Source organism: Mercenaria mercenaria, chromosome 7 (genome assembly GCF_021730395.1).
Source record: "Mercenaria mercenaria strain notata chromosome 7, MADL_Memer_1, whole genome shotgun sequence".
NCBI classification, from domain to species: Eukaryota; Metazoa; Mollusca; class Bivalvia; order Venerida; family Veneridae; genus Mercenaria; species Mercenaria mercenaria.
The window spans coordinates 7,042,653-7,058,442 of record NC_069367.1 but is presented as its reverse complement, the minus strand read 5'-3'; positions in this window follow the sequence as shown (position 1 = coordinate 7,058,442).

Below are 15,790 nucleotides of genomic sequence, written 5' to 3'. Positions count from 1 at the left end.
TGAATTTCGTTACATAACAGGTCGGGGGCCAGAAATTGTTGATGGAGGATGGGAGGTAGGGAGGGGGGGGGGGGGGGGGGGGGGGGGGCACCAGTATAAAACAAAAGCGTCACCGGCGACGTGCGGTAGGGTACCTCTGTCCGTATTTGTGGGAAAGTTTTTTATATACCGGTATGAAATGTTGGCCTGTGGTGCATTTTGTCTATTTTTAGGTACGTATTAGAGGGGCACTTCCCTTATTTTAGGTGGTTAGGGTCTTTTCCCCATTGACAATTTTGAAATACAAGTATGGAATGCTGGACTTTTATTGCAGTTTTTATTCAAAATTTCGGTGTATGGGAGGGGTTATCCCTGTCATTTTCGAGGGCGCAGGGTCTCTCCCCGGGAAAGTTTGAAAACCAGGTATAAAATGGTTGTCTCTGGTGCATTGTTTTTCTTAATTTTAGGGTACTCGCGGGGTACTCCCCCCATTTTAAGGGGTCAAGGGTTCTTCCCCCTGAGGAATTTTGAAATATAAGTATAAAATATTCGCCTCTGTGGCGTTTTGGGTCTACATTTTGAGAAAATATTATTTCCAAAATAGTTGGGTGCAACTTTGATGAGTATAAGTCACTAGTAAGCCAACAAGGGTGGGGTCTGGGGTTGGGAGAATCGGCTCGGACAACAATCCAGGCCTGTTACACAACAGGATGTTCAACTACGCGACACGAAGACTGTGTTTTGTACCAGCTGTAGAAAACGAAGATTTTCTATTAATCAACCATAGGTTCTATTTCTTTGTTTGGAGGTTTACATTTAAAGTCATAAAGTAACTATTAAGCGTCAATGGCGGCGAAAGATCCTATGTGGCCCTCTGTACATTCTTTCAGGTAAAGCGGGAATTTTGTATTATTTTACTTTTAGTCTCTTAAAATTGTTTGGTTTAGTCTCATTGCCCTCATTATCCTACTTTTCCACCTGCCCACACATAACCCCCCCGCCCCCCTCTTGAAAAATGTAAATATTTATATTTTCTATTAATTGTCTTGGTGCTGTGTGTTTGTGTCTTAGATTTCTGTGTCGTTATTCACCCCGTTCCCCACCCATACCCAACCCCCGCAAACATACAACACTATTACTAAATCGTATTTAGTTAGAAGAAACCTTAGAATATTTCTGTCCTAAAACACTGGCCCTATTACAAAATAATTTCACAAATATTTTTCTTGCGTGACTGTTCAAACAAGGTGTGGAACTCAGGTGAGCGATCTAGGACCAACAAGGCCCTCTTGTTGCTATACGTAACATCACTTATCATTAAGATAATTATTTGTATTACATAAACCTGTTAATTTTTCTTCCCTCAAAAAAATAAATATACACAAGGAATTGATAGTCATAGTGTCAAATAGGAAGTGCGACATTTAGCGTTGGTGTTGCGACATATAACGGTGGGCAAATTTTGCGACATTTAACGTTAAAGGTGCGACATTTAGCGGAAGACGATTTTGCGACATTCAGCGTTGGTTGCGACATTTAACGTCAACCATGCGACATTTAACGGTGGTTGCGACATTTAGCGGCGTTGCGACATTTAACGTTGCCACATGGCAAAGTAGCATATTTAAGATGCCAGATGACATTCGACCAACGCCAAGTTTAACCATAGCCTTTGACATGGGGGACTGGGTGTCTCCCGTGACATACCTTTCAACTTTGCCGGTTTAAGAAAAATTGCTTCATACATGTGAAAGTAACAGCGGGTCGGTACAGGATCTGACCCAAAAGTGACTTTGACCTTTAAGATTAGAGCTGGGTCAAATGGAAAAAGCTAAGATACTGAAACCACCAAGATAGACATGATAGATCTACCAGACTACCAAAGACAATCAATGTACGAAACAGTGCTAAATATTGCTTAAAGATTTTTCCATATTAATGATAAAATAGTGTGAGTGCTCGGGTTTCATTTGTTTCAGTCATATAAACAGCAGTAATGTCCCACTCAGTCACATTATACTGACCCCGGACTGACCAGTTCTAGTACTATCCTGTTAATGATTAACGCCAAGAGAAGAAGCTATTTGTACCGTTTTACGTCTTTGGTATGACGTGGCCAGGGATCGAACTCGCGACTTCTCGCACTCGAAGTGGGCGCTCTACCACTAGGCTACAAGGATGGTGACTGGGGAAAGAAGATATAAAAGTAAAATGAACTCTTGCATGAAACATTTTATTTGATAAGTTTAATGCAGTGCGGTACAGCGCATATTTTTAAAACTGAAATATTGCTCACAAAAAAAAAGCTATCATAAGGTACTACCATTTTCATATATGATGAACAAAGGAATAAAATTATGCTGCCTTCCAATCTAGGGACCTAGTATTCACCAGGTAGATTATTTGTAGTCTATCAAGTGGATGCACGTGTTCCTCAATGCATGACTTTACACTGAATGACACGTCCGTTTACATAGTAGAATAATATATTTTCCGTCGGTTAAGCGAAGCGAATTAGGCGGGAAATATTTTCCTTGAATAGGTATAGATCCTTTGTTGTATCAGGCCAATCAAAATCTTGTTTTGATGGTTGTTTTGTTGGTAGCCTTAGTAACGCTGGTAAGGCAAGTAATCGTGCCGATTGTTGTGATTTGTATGGTCATTCAGCTTTGGGCACCTATGCTTACAAACAGATTATTTTTTAAATCTACATCACGGGAAATTATTTGTTACTAATCCCCAATGATAACGTGATTCCCGCCGAAACGCGAGGACGAGTCTAATTCATGATAACTGATGTAATAGCAATTCACAATGCCTGCACATTACTTGACAAGCAAATATTAGTATTTCTTTCATTTTACATAACCACTGTGTATATGGCAACATAGCTCAGTTGGGTAAAATGCAGACAACAACTGGATATAAGCATAACGTTTTATGGGTTCGAATCCTCATGGGTTTCTTTTTTTTTTCTCAGATTTTTGTTTTGTTTTTCCTATTCGTTTTCATTTTTGCTTCCGTAATTTTGTTTGTTTCTTTGATGGTTTGTATTTGTATATATGTCTTTATATACAAAAAAAAAAAAAACAACACACAATAGTATGTTCATTATTTGTATGGCTTAAGTGGATTCATTTAATCAATATCATCTTTGATACATAATAAACTGTCATACCGCAGTAGACACCTCTCTGTCATGAGCCCATGAAGGAATCTTATTTTTTATGCAAAAGTGAAATAAAAGTTAAATGTTGATACTGAGTTTCGAACTCACACGGCAAAAGATCTGTTGAACACGGACAGTATGCTTTACCACTGAGCTAATTCGTACCTGGTACAAAATCTAGAAATATTTAGATTGTAACAGTTTAGAAAAATGTTGAATTCCCTATGTTTCATTTTAATCTATTTATAGTCATGTTTGTAAATATCAAGTTATCGTTTGGGCCAATCTGACTTAAGTACTTGATCTTCTAAACGAAGATCTGAAAACGACCCATTCACATTCGTCTTCTGTATATTTTGGATTTCCAGTATTGCTATTTTTATTTTATCCAATCAAACCACTTGTTCGAATGTCACCCGGGACCCCTCGCTTACAAAGCAAGTGGCCTACCGACTGAGCTAACCGGCTATCTGATACATTATGATATAAGAATTGTAAATATCAAAAGTTAAGGCTACAGGTAGATTTGCAAGATGTTGTAAGTTAGGCTCTGATTGGTTAGCGAAAGGGTCGTCAGAACGAGGCAATGAATAGGTCGTTCTCAGATCCTATGCGTAGCGTTATAGGATATGTACTTTAGTCAGATTGTCGTTTGGGCATAGTACTTTATTTAAAAATGTTTATATATATATATATATATATATATATATATATATATATATATATATATATATATATATATATATATAGACATGAGAAGTGAATGTTATGCATGTTCAATCATTGAATTGATATTTATGAATTGAATGGTATTTGAAGTTGTTATATGATTCATGTCAGTATTTTTTTCATATGTAAATGTAATGGATATGATATTATTGGAAGAAGAAACAATGTAAGCTAATCGTGCCCAAGTGCTCATTACATATTATACAATATATGAAGCATATTGTGTTTTTGTTCTTTTGGTACGAAGATTTGTGTATGTTTAAGGAACAGATAAAACTAGGCATTTTGTAAGATATTAAATACGAAATGATCGTGCGTTTGCTAAAGACTGAATATCTCAGATGTTAGTAGACCCGCAGACATTATTGTGACAATCCCTATCCCCAAGCCTAATCCTACCCCGCTCCGCACCCATAGGCGCGTCCATGTCATAAATGTAATTGAACTATCACAGTTAGATATTATAATTTCAATCTCATTGTCGCCGCCTGTAACTCAAATGGGCGATTGCTCAAAAATTCTGGTTGGGAGTTGTAGGAATCCGCAAGATACTGAAAACGTTCCGATTCCAGACGCTTTCCTGGTTCTTCAGCATGTTAAGTATCAATACTCTTGGAGGAGCGTGGACTTAAACTCGCAACCCCTGGTTTAGCTGTAGGATGGTATTTCCAATGGACCGCTGCGTGTGTTCTATCTTTTCCAAATCTTATAGACTGTGTATTTTTAACACTGCCCTCAGTTTGCAGTTTCGCCCTTTTGATCTTGTTTCCCGCGGCATATATATCCCTGGTCTATGCGGCATTAGAAGTTATAAGAGGTCACACTTCTAACATTTTCTTTGATGAACATGCCTTCAGTTTCAGTTTCAAAAAATCAAACTGCAAAATTATTTATGTTAATAATTTTGATTTAAAGTACAAATGTATAAGTAGAGTCCTGCTAGTTTACATAACACTTCTATTGCATGACTAACGCTTTACATAAAATACAATATGTGGCCCAGTGGTTAAGGCGTCCGCCTCGGGATCGGGAGGCCGAAGGTTCGAGCCCCATGGGGATCAGTTTGTCATGGGACTCGTTCTGAAATGGCTGGTTCGTGAGCCGCTAGTTAAATGAATGGTTACCGACTTCTATCCGCCTGGCGCCTGGCATAGTGGTAGGAGTTTGGAGGGAATTGGTACGCATAATAAAGGTGTCTCATAAGCCAAATTGACTGGCCCTTTCAGTAGGGGTGAAACTGTAATAAACAAGACCTTTACCTTTACCTTTTACTTTATGTATATATTTCACTGAACCTTTTATTTGCAGTTAATTACTGATGAAAGCGCTTTCTAAATTTTATATATTCAGCATAGAGCTAAGACTGTCTCGGACGAAACTACTATGTTCTTTTGAAATGATAATTGCTTGCGCGCAATTAATATATTTAGCCGCTTTAGAAAGGAGAAAAGGCGAATAACGCAAAATAATTGATCAATATCTATTTATGACAAAAGTTATAATTTAATTCATAGTTTTCTTCATTATAATCGATCTGAGTGAGTTTATATCAGATATTCTAAAGCGGCTAAATATTCAAAGGCGTTTGCTACAGTTTTTTCCGGATGGGTCGATATTTACCCAACACCATGCCAATTTGGTTGTGTTTTTAATCGATGTAGCTCATTGCAGAGTTGGAGCGGTCTTCTGCGTATGCCCGGAAGTGATTATCTTATGTTGCGTATGGCAAAAAATCGCAAATTATTGTATGTTTGCATGCATTTAATGTATAATATGTATAATGTACTGACTAAAGGTTAGGGTAAGTATCACCATGGTAAAAAATATAAACATTTAGAGTACTTTTAGTTCAAATTGATTCAATCCGACATATACTGGATAATTTATTACATTATATATTTGTAATTTATTCCGGCGCTCCAACTCTGTATTGAGTCACAGCTGTCTAATCCCGTACCGTACCCATACCGTACATCCGTATGCGTAAACTATAGGTTTTGTTGGGAGAAAGGCGGAAACTTTCATCGTTCTATCAAGGAATTCCGTTAGGGCCATCGCCTTTGAATGCGTCGATCTGAAACGCGATACTCGATAGTACGATTATGAAATCGCAAAATGACGAATCTACGATAACGAAAACACGACAACACGATGATGATAACGCGATACCACGATAACGAAAACGCGATGATACGATAGCACGATGATGATGATGCGATATACTATCGCGTTTTCACCATCGTACCGTCGCGTTATCGCCATCGAAATATCGTGATATCGCGTTTTCGTTATCGTAGTACCGCGTTATCACCATCGTACTGTAGCGTTATCACCATCGTAGTGTCGCGTTATCATCATCGTACTATCGCCTTCCGGTGCTCATGCGCATAGAAACATTTCCCCTCAATGTGACAAACTGTCTGACTCAGAGTCAGATTACGAAGGTAAACATTAGGCTAATTCATGTTCATAAATTAGTAACAATGGTGCGATAATGACAACGCGACAGTACGATGGCGATAACGCGACTACGGAAACGTTTATGGGCCTCGCAATGTCGTGTAAGATAACGCAAATATCGACATATTTTCGCGAGAAATCAACATATTATCACAAAAAGTCGTTATATTTTATTGACATATTGCATTCATTTTGATATTTGCGTTATCTTACACGACATTGCGAGGCCCATAAACGTTTCCGTACGCGACAATACGATGGTGATAACGCGACAGTACGGTGGTGATAACGCGACAGTACGGTAGTGATAACGCGACAGTACGGTGGTGATAACGCGACAATACGATGGTGATAACGCGACAGTACGATGGTGATAACGCGACAATACGATGGTGATAACGCGACAATACGATGGTGATAACGCGACAGTACGGTGGTGATAACGCGACGGTACGATGGTGATAACGCGACGGTACGATGGTGATAACGCGACAGTACGATGGTGATTACGCGACATTACGGTGGTGATAACGCGACAGTACGATGGTGATAACGCGACAGTACGGTGGTGATAACGCGACAGTACGATGGTGATAACGCGACAGTACGATGGTGATAACGCGATAGTACGATGGTAATAACGCGACAGTGCGATGGTAATAACGCGACAGTACGATGGTGATAACGCGATAGTACGATACTACGATAACGAAAACGTGATATCACGATATAACGATGGTGAAAACGCGACAGTACGATGGTGAAAACGCGATAGTATATCACATTATCATCATCGTACTATCGTATTATCGCGCTTTCGTTATCGTAATATCGCGTAATCATCATCGTGCTGTCGCGTTTTCGTTATCGTAGTTTCGTGATTTCGCGTTTTCATCATCGTGCTACCGAGTATCGCGTTTCAGATCAACACATACAAAGGCGATGGCCCTAACGGAATTCCGTATTCTATGACATCAAAATGCTTCAGAAACACCTTAAAATTCGCTTATTAAGAAATCTGCTGTTTGATAATTTGATATATATATCTAAGTCATTTGCTCAAACACTGAAAGAATATTTCGTACCAACCTGCGTTGTATAAATGCCCGCCACACCCCGCCTCGTTGTAATTGGATTTTAGCGAAATCTAATGGGGTGACCTATCAATTTTTCTTTTTGTTTTAGGTTAGGTAGACATAACCATAGGTATGTGCAGAGTTTGATTAAATTCTATTAAGTGAAACTCGATAAAATAGCAGAAGTACCAACTTAAAATTGCAAGAAATATGCAAAAATAGCCCTTGGGCCTGCTGAACAAGTATTCCTATGGAAATGGTAGACAAAATAAGAAACTTGTTGGGAATAAGTGGACATATGACATAGTGCTGAGAATTTGTTACAGAAAATAAGAATCCCCTGGAAAAAAAGGCATATGAGACAGAGCTGAGGAATAGATAGATAAGATTAGAAACTTCTGGGGGAAAAGCGGACATATGAGACTGAGCTGAGGAAATAGTAGACAAAATAAGAATCTTGTGGGAAATAAGTGGACATATAAGAGAGAGCTGAGGAAAAGGTAGACTAGAAAAAAGAATCTCTGAGAAATAAATAGACTTGATGAGACACTGCTGAGGAAAAAGTAGACAAAATTAGAGACTTCTGGGAAAAGTTCGGCGTCAGCAATGCCAATGGACTGATGGCGTTGATTGTGCCTAAAACGTGGCATTCCTAACAAGGATATTCTGGGTTTTTTAACGTATTCCTATTAGTCTGTCGACTAACGGTGAATGATTTGCGATAGAAAATTTGTACATATCGGCATTGCTGGAAAAAATCATTTTGCACGTGCAGTCCATGCCTCAAATGGAGTTAATCGAATTTGACAAATCTTTACACCAGTGACGTCTCAGATGCGTCAAAAATGTAGTCGTGTTATGCTTTTGACACAGTCCAATGCGATTTTCAAAATATAAGGGCCATTAGTGTGGTAACTTTTCAGTGACGCTGAGTATATTTGAAACACAGCCATTGTTTCGTACTCGTTGCTACAATCGACTTGGTAATGGTGTTGGTTTGCTTGTGGAGCTCACTTCTTCTACGTCTTTTGCTGTATTTTATTCAGACGTCAAAGAAGTGATTGACATGTTAAGACACAGTGTCAGGCTTAAACATTTTTTGATTGGATACAAGATAGCCAACTGGCGGCCGTATTAGATTTTATAATTGCAACGAACTTCTTCTACAGATTTCATTGCATTCTCTTCAAACATCACAGAAGTGGCCGACATAATAAATGCGCAGCGCGTGGCATAAAGAAGTTCTTATAAATGTTCCCTTGGACATAGACAGAATGTGTTTTCTGGTAAGAAATGTCTTTTTCTGCTGCAAGATGGTCGTCTGTGTCAATGTGCCATTTCGTGGGGTCATCTTCTATGACAGCTCTAATGTCTGCTAATTCCACATCTGTACCTCATATATATCGTGTCCAGTTATTTCCCAGAAGATTCTTTTATGTCTTCCAATTCCTCAGCTTAGTTTCAAATATATTGTGTCCACTTATTATCTAGTAAATTCCTATTACATTTGTATATCTACCAATTTCTCAGCTACGTCTCATATATACTGTATTCACTTATTCACACGGAGATTCGTACTGTACGATTTCACTTATTTCCCAGTAGATTATTATTATATCTACCAATTTCTCAGCTGTGTCACATATATTGTATTCACTTATTTCTTAATGGATTCCTTTTATGTATTCCTCAGCTGTATCAAATATATTATCTCTTATTATATCTTCCCGTTACCCATCTCTATCTAATATATTTCGTGTCTCCTTATTTCCGAGGAGAATCTAGCTATGCCTCCCATTTCATTAGCTGTATCTTGTATGTATTGTGTACACTTATTTCCTTGGAGATTCTTATTACGCATATTGTTTCTTCGCCTCTGTCTGGTATATATCGTTCCACATATTTCCCAACAGACTCTTATTAAGTATATTATTTCTTAAGAGAGTCTCATATATATACTGTCCACTTTTTTCCAGGCTGGAGAGTCTTATTATGTCCACCATTTTCATAGATTTGTCTCACATATATCTTGTCCACTTGTTTCTTAGGAACTTACTATGTATACGAATTCAACAGCTATGTCTCATATTTACTGTGTCCAATTATTTCCCAGGAAATGATTATTATGTCCACCACTTCGTAACCTGTGTTTGCCTCAAAAGTATTGTGTCCACTCATTTCCTGTGTGTTTCTTATTATATCTATTGTTTCCTCAGCTGTGTCTCATATTTATTGAGTCCACTTATTTCCCAGGAATTTCTTTTTATGCACACCACTTCGTCAACTGTGTCTCATATGTATTGTGTCCACTTATTTCCTATGCTATTCTTACTATATCTATCGTTTCCTGAGGTGTGTGTCATAAATCGTGTCCACTTATTTCATAGAAAATTCTTACTATGTCTTGCATTTCGTCAACTGTTTCTCATATGTATCATGTCCACCTATTTCTCAAGGAAGAGTGCTATCTCATTATGCCTATTGTTTCCTCACCTGTGAGTAGTCCACTTAATTCCCAATAGCTTCATATTGAGTATAGTATTTCTCAACAGTGTCTAGTATATATCGTGTCCACTTATTTCCCGGCTGGAGGGTCTTATTATGTCTGCCATTGTCTCAGCTGCGTCTCATATATATCGTGTCCAAGGGGCCTCAGTGACTGAGTGGTTAAGGTCGCTGACTTCAAATCACTTGCCTCACTCGGAGGTTGCATTCTTCGTAAGGAAGCAATCCAGCTGACTTACAAAAGATCGGTTGTTCTGTTCGCTCGTGATGAAATAATGAACGATTGGGGTACTTGGGGTCTTCCTCCACCATCAAAGCTCGAAGTCGCTATACGATTTATAATTGTGTCGGTGCGACGTTAAACCCAACAAAATAAATAAGTAAATATCATGTTCACTTATTTCTTATTGGAATCTTATTATGTTTACCATTTTCTTTTCTTTTTCATCAGTGTCTCATATACATCGTGACCACTTATTTCCTAGGTAATTCTTATTATGTCTTTCAATCCCTCAGCTGTGTCTTACATATATACTGACCACTTATTTTCCAGATGATTCTTGTAATGTCTTCCAGTCCCTCAGCTGTGTCTCATATATATCGTGTTCATATAACTACAATGTATGTCTTCCAGTTCCTCAGCTGTGTCTCAAATATATCTTGTCAACTTCTTTCTATATTCTGTCTACTTCTTTCCCAGAAGATTTTTATCATGTCGTACAATTCCTAAGCTGTGGCTCATATGTCAACTTATTTCTAAAGTGATTCTTATCATGTCTATCATTTCCGGTTTTTTGTCCGAAGTTTCTTATAATGCCTACCATTTCCTCAGGTGTGTCTGCTATATATCGCGACCACTTATTAGTTTTAAATAGATTGTATAGGATTTCTCTGCAGTGTGTCCACTTATTTCCCAAGCGATTCTTATTATGTCTACCATATATATACCATAACTGTGTCTCATATATAATTATATTATATGTGGGCCGGTAGTCTAGTTTTAACACACTTGACTGTCAATGTAGAGACCTATGGTTCGAACCCTGGTCTAGGCAATGGACATTTCTGAGATGCTCTTGAGTGTCTCCCACCTAACTAAGACGCTTGTACTGGATCTTCGCAGGGAAGACGGCTTCGCGTGTATCGGTGCTGTACATCGGGCACGTCAAAGAACTTGACTGTCTATTCACAAAGAGCTAGAGAGGCATGTATCTAGAAATGACGGCTCTCTATCTGTTCTGGGGGATTTATCTCACGCTGTCCCTCTGTCAGATCACTCTGTGTCTGTGCTAGTAGAGCATGAATTTCGCGACATGTGCGGCCTTGTTTTATATGCACTTGTTTTATGTAAAGCGCCTTTGAACGTGTTTATCATGAAAAGGGCGCTATATAAATGTAGTATTTAATAATAACAACATCGTTTTCATTTATTTCCTAGATGATTCTTATTATGTCTAGAAATACCGCATTTATCGCTCAAAGTATTATGTCCACATATTTTCCAGTGGATGTTTCGTATGTCTATTAATTACTATGCTGTATCTCTTATATGTGTATATGTATATTTCATATCATTGTATATTCCTGTGCATGCCATTCTTAGAAAATAAAAAATGGCATATACAGTAAACCTCGCTTATAAGGAACAGCTTGGGACCTCTAAAAATTGTTCTTTATAACCGAGGTTCCTTATATCCGTATAGCGAACTAGTTCCTTGTAACCGAGGTTTGTATAACGAACACCGGATGTATAGCGAACACTATGACTGACGTTTGATAAGGGCTATTTGTTCACACTCCGGGCTGAGCTTGAATCTTTATGTGAGAAAGTTGCGTTTCTACTACCGGTCCTTTCCTGGAGAGATGGTGAGGCAAACTGCCTGCATGTGTATGACTGAAATAGAGTTGAAACGCGGCGTTATTAACCGAAACCAAGCCAAAATGTTCATCGGTAAGAATGACCGTAACTTATGTTTACTTTTTTTTTTTTTGTCAGTTATTTCTATCTTCTTTTTAGAGAGCGCTACACGGTGACTATATATTGCAGTTATACTCCCCTTACTTTGCTAGACTGCATGTTAATTTTTTTATTACAAAAATGTTAAATTAGACTACCCATTAAAATTTAAAAGTAGGGAGTTTATGACATAGTGTATTACGACTAGACAACGCCGTCATACATACGGATTATTTAAAGTGTAAATTATACCTATATTTTTGCTGTTGTTCATTTTAGCACCTGCTATAATTTTTACAACTGGAAATATGGTAAACTGGACTGTTTGTCATTGTTAATTACGTATAATTAGCAAATTACGTATAATTAGCACATTTTTATTTAGGATAGTATGACCGTGACCGTGACTGAATTTCGTTCACTATGATCAATATAAAATACCTAATACATGTAGCTCTTGAACATAATCTTGATTAAATATAATTCTACTATCGTCTAGTATTTGGTGATTTGATGTTATTATGTATTTTCTTTTTATCGTATCCGTGAATTAACAAACTAAATATCATAGAAATGAAATAATTTGTGTTTATTCATGTGCATGAAAGCGCGTGAAAGTGACGACGTTACTCTGACATCATCAGCGATTCTCCTGTTTATTTCCGCTTTTCAATAATTTTTATTCTTTTTCTGTCCGTTCGCTATAACCGAGGGGTTTTCCATTGAATTTCTTACTTTGGGACTGAAAAAAGTGTTCCTTATAACCGAGTGTTCCTTATAACCGAGTTCCCTATAACCGAGGATTTTTACATTGAATAAAGAAGGAATTAGATCGGGGAATTGAAAACTGTTCCTTATAACCGAGTGTTCCTTATATCCGAGTTCCTTATAAGTGAGGTTTACTGTAGCTCTTAATGAACACCTGATACCCACTGGGCAAAATCACCATTGTTTGAAATTAAAAATACTGTAAATTTCATGCAAAATGCCAGCGCCCTAGATCACTCAGTCACAAAGAGTATGTAAAATACATGTCAATAAGAAAATATGTCCCGAAAGAAAAACAAACAGAAACCATTTTTAGTCAGTCGTACCAGTATATTAGCCCATATTATTCAGGGAAGCTTAGATAAATATCATAAATCTAGTGGACATTAATTCGTTACTGGGCGTATTATCAATCGACGAACTAGTCAGTTTAGGTTTTGAGATGTACCCTTGGGTCAATCTGACTTAAGTACTTGATCTTCTAAACGAAGATCTGAAAACGACCCATTCACATTCGTCTTCTGTATATTTTGGATTTCCAGTATTGCTATTTTTATTTTATCCAATCAAACCACTTGTTCGAATGTCACCCGGGACCCCTCGCTTACAAAGCAAGTGGCCTACCGACTGAGCTAACCGGCTATCTGATACATTATGATATAAGAATTGTAAATATCAAAAGTTAAGGCTACAGGTAGATTTGCAAGATGTTGTAAGTTAGGCTCTGATTGGTTAGCGAAAGGGTCGTCAGAACGAGGCAATGAATAGGTCGTTCTCAGATCCTATGCGTAGCGTTATAGGATATGTACTTTAGTCAGATTGCCCTTGGGTTATATTAAGCGCACTCCGCCCATTAGCTATATATAGGTTTGCGCATGCGCATATTACCGTCTGTCCACTTTTTTCATGGGACCACTTATTTCACCCCCGGCGCTACAAAATTATGCAGTATTAATAACCTTTTAAACGAGTTAAAATGGGAACCATTATCTTCTAAAAGGAAAAAACATAAGCTAATTACCTTTTATAAGATGATTAATCATTTTACTCCAAATTATCTGTCAGACTTGATTCCGACGAACTCACAAACTCGGTACGCTTTAAGGAACATAAATGATGTTCCTTTAATACACACGCGCACGCATCTCTCTAGAGAATCATTCCTTCCTTCCGTCATCCGCGCTACCCGAGAATATAAAAAAATCGTCTACATTAAGTGAATTCAAGCGTAAACTTGGGGAAATCCTTCATAGCCGTCTTCGTCTAGAATATAGCTCCCTGAAATACGACTTATTCAGAAAATCAATTGTAGATAGCCCGCTCTGCATGTGTGGAGAGATTGAAACAGTGAACCATTTCCTACTAGCCTGTCCTCTTTATAACGCACATAGACAAACATTCTTTTCAAATTTACCGTGTCCAACAACCTTCCATGATCTCATTTACGGTTCTGAAAACCTAAGCCAACCAGAAAACATTACCGTGCTCTTGCAAGTTCAATCATACATCGTCGCTACACGACGTTTCACGACATGATGCTTATTAAAGATTTTGGATTGTCGAGTCGCGTGCACATCGGGCGTTGGGCGATTGTTGATTGCAGCAAACTTCATTTTCTTTCCTTTTTTTGTTATTTCTTCTTTTATCCTTCCCGTTTCAAAAATCTCATAACATAAATATGTCATCCCAAAAATACACACACACACATACTCAAAATTTTGACCAACGCCATTAAATCTTACACACTCAAGGAAACGAATTCATATAAGTCTTCTTCGAAGACTTGTTTTTGAATCCTATGTATAATTTGCTTATATGTATCTTACTGTATGTATGCATGTATATACTCATTGTAATCGAAATAAATACTGTTTAAACCAAGGCCTTCGAGTGATTTATTTTTATCAGAGTTCAGATGCATAGAAATTAAACAACGAGGGCGTAAGCCCGAGTGGTTAAATACTGGAGCATCTGGCCCCGTGTTCACAAAACATTTTTCAGTCTCAGCTGAGTTTGAGTTGGAAATTTTAATATCAGTTTTACTAGAACTTCATGGTTAAATTCCAAATGAGACTGACCATCAGTACTAAATAGTCACTTGAAAATAGTTATTAACTTCAAATCGAATTTTAAACATGCTGTTTAGATATAAATGACAAATAAAGTTTCGTTATCAAACTCAGCTGAGACTGAAAATGTTTTGTGAACACGGGGCCTGAACGCGGGGCACGGAAAGTAAACCACAAAAAGACAAATATTTGGGGGAAGTTGTCAAATTTCAATATGCACATAGTCGTTAGACTTATTAAGCTGCACTCATGATATAATCCCTTCGTATATGAACTACAGACAACGACACTAGACCTATACCATTTCTTGAGTAAAGCAATTTGTGCATTCAGTTCAGCGTCAGATGATACGCTTATTTTGTCATATTTGCAACATACATTGTCCGAGTACAGTAAAGGTTGATGGGGCCTTCATTGGAGCGGGGGTGAATACCTGCTTTAACCTTCGCATCTAAACTCCAGACAACTATTTCAGTAAACGACAAATCACTGTTTGGGTTATAGATTTACCATTTCTTAATAGGTAACAGCAACTTTTGTTTTCAGTTTAGCGTCAGACGGTACGCTTATTTTTTCAAATGTGCAACATACGGTGACCGACTACTTAATTATAAGATTGATGGAGTGACTTCGCCTTCAGTTTGTGTTTAGAATGTAAATTTTGCCATGTAAAGGCTATTCAGCTGGCAGCCGTTATTGAAGGTACCCAGGCCCTATTACCATGGTAGTTTTAAGAATAGCGTGGTCATCAAGAGTAGTTTGCTCACAAGTGGATCATGATCAATCACCTGAGTTTAGCTGCTTGCTCAGTTCTGGCAGATGATTTTGTGAATGTCTGTGAAATTACTTTATAAATATGGTAATATGTAAGCGTGTGTATTGGGGGTGGGGTTGGGGGATGGTAGCTAGGACGGTTGGGTAAGACGCTGGGGAATGGTGTAATATAATAATATCAAACAAGAAGATTTTTAAAGTTTCCACTATATACGTATACGGTTAAGTGACCAGATCCATTTGTTCCCATGTTTTTGATGAACAGAATAATTTGTACAATCTTCAAAAGGATCACAAAAAAAGA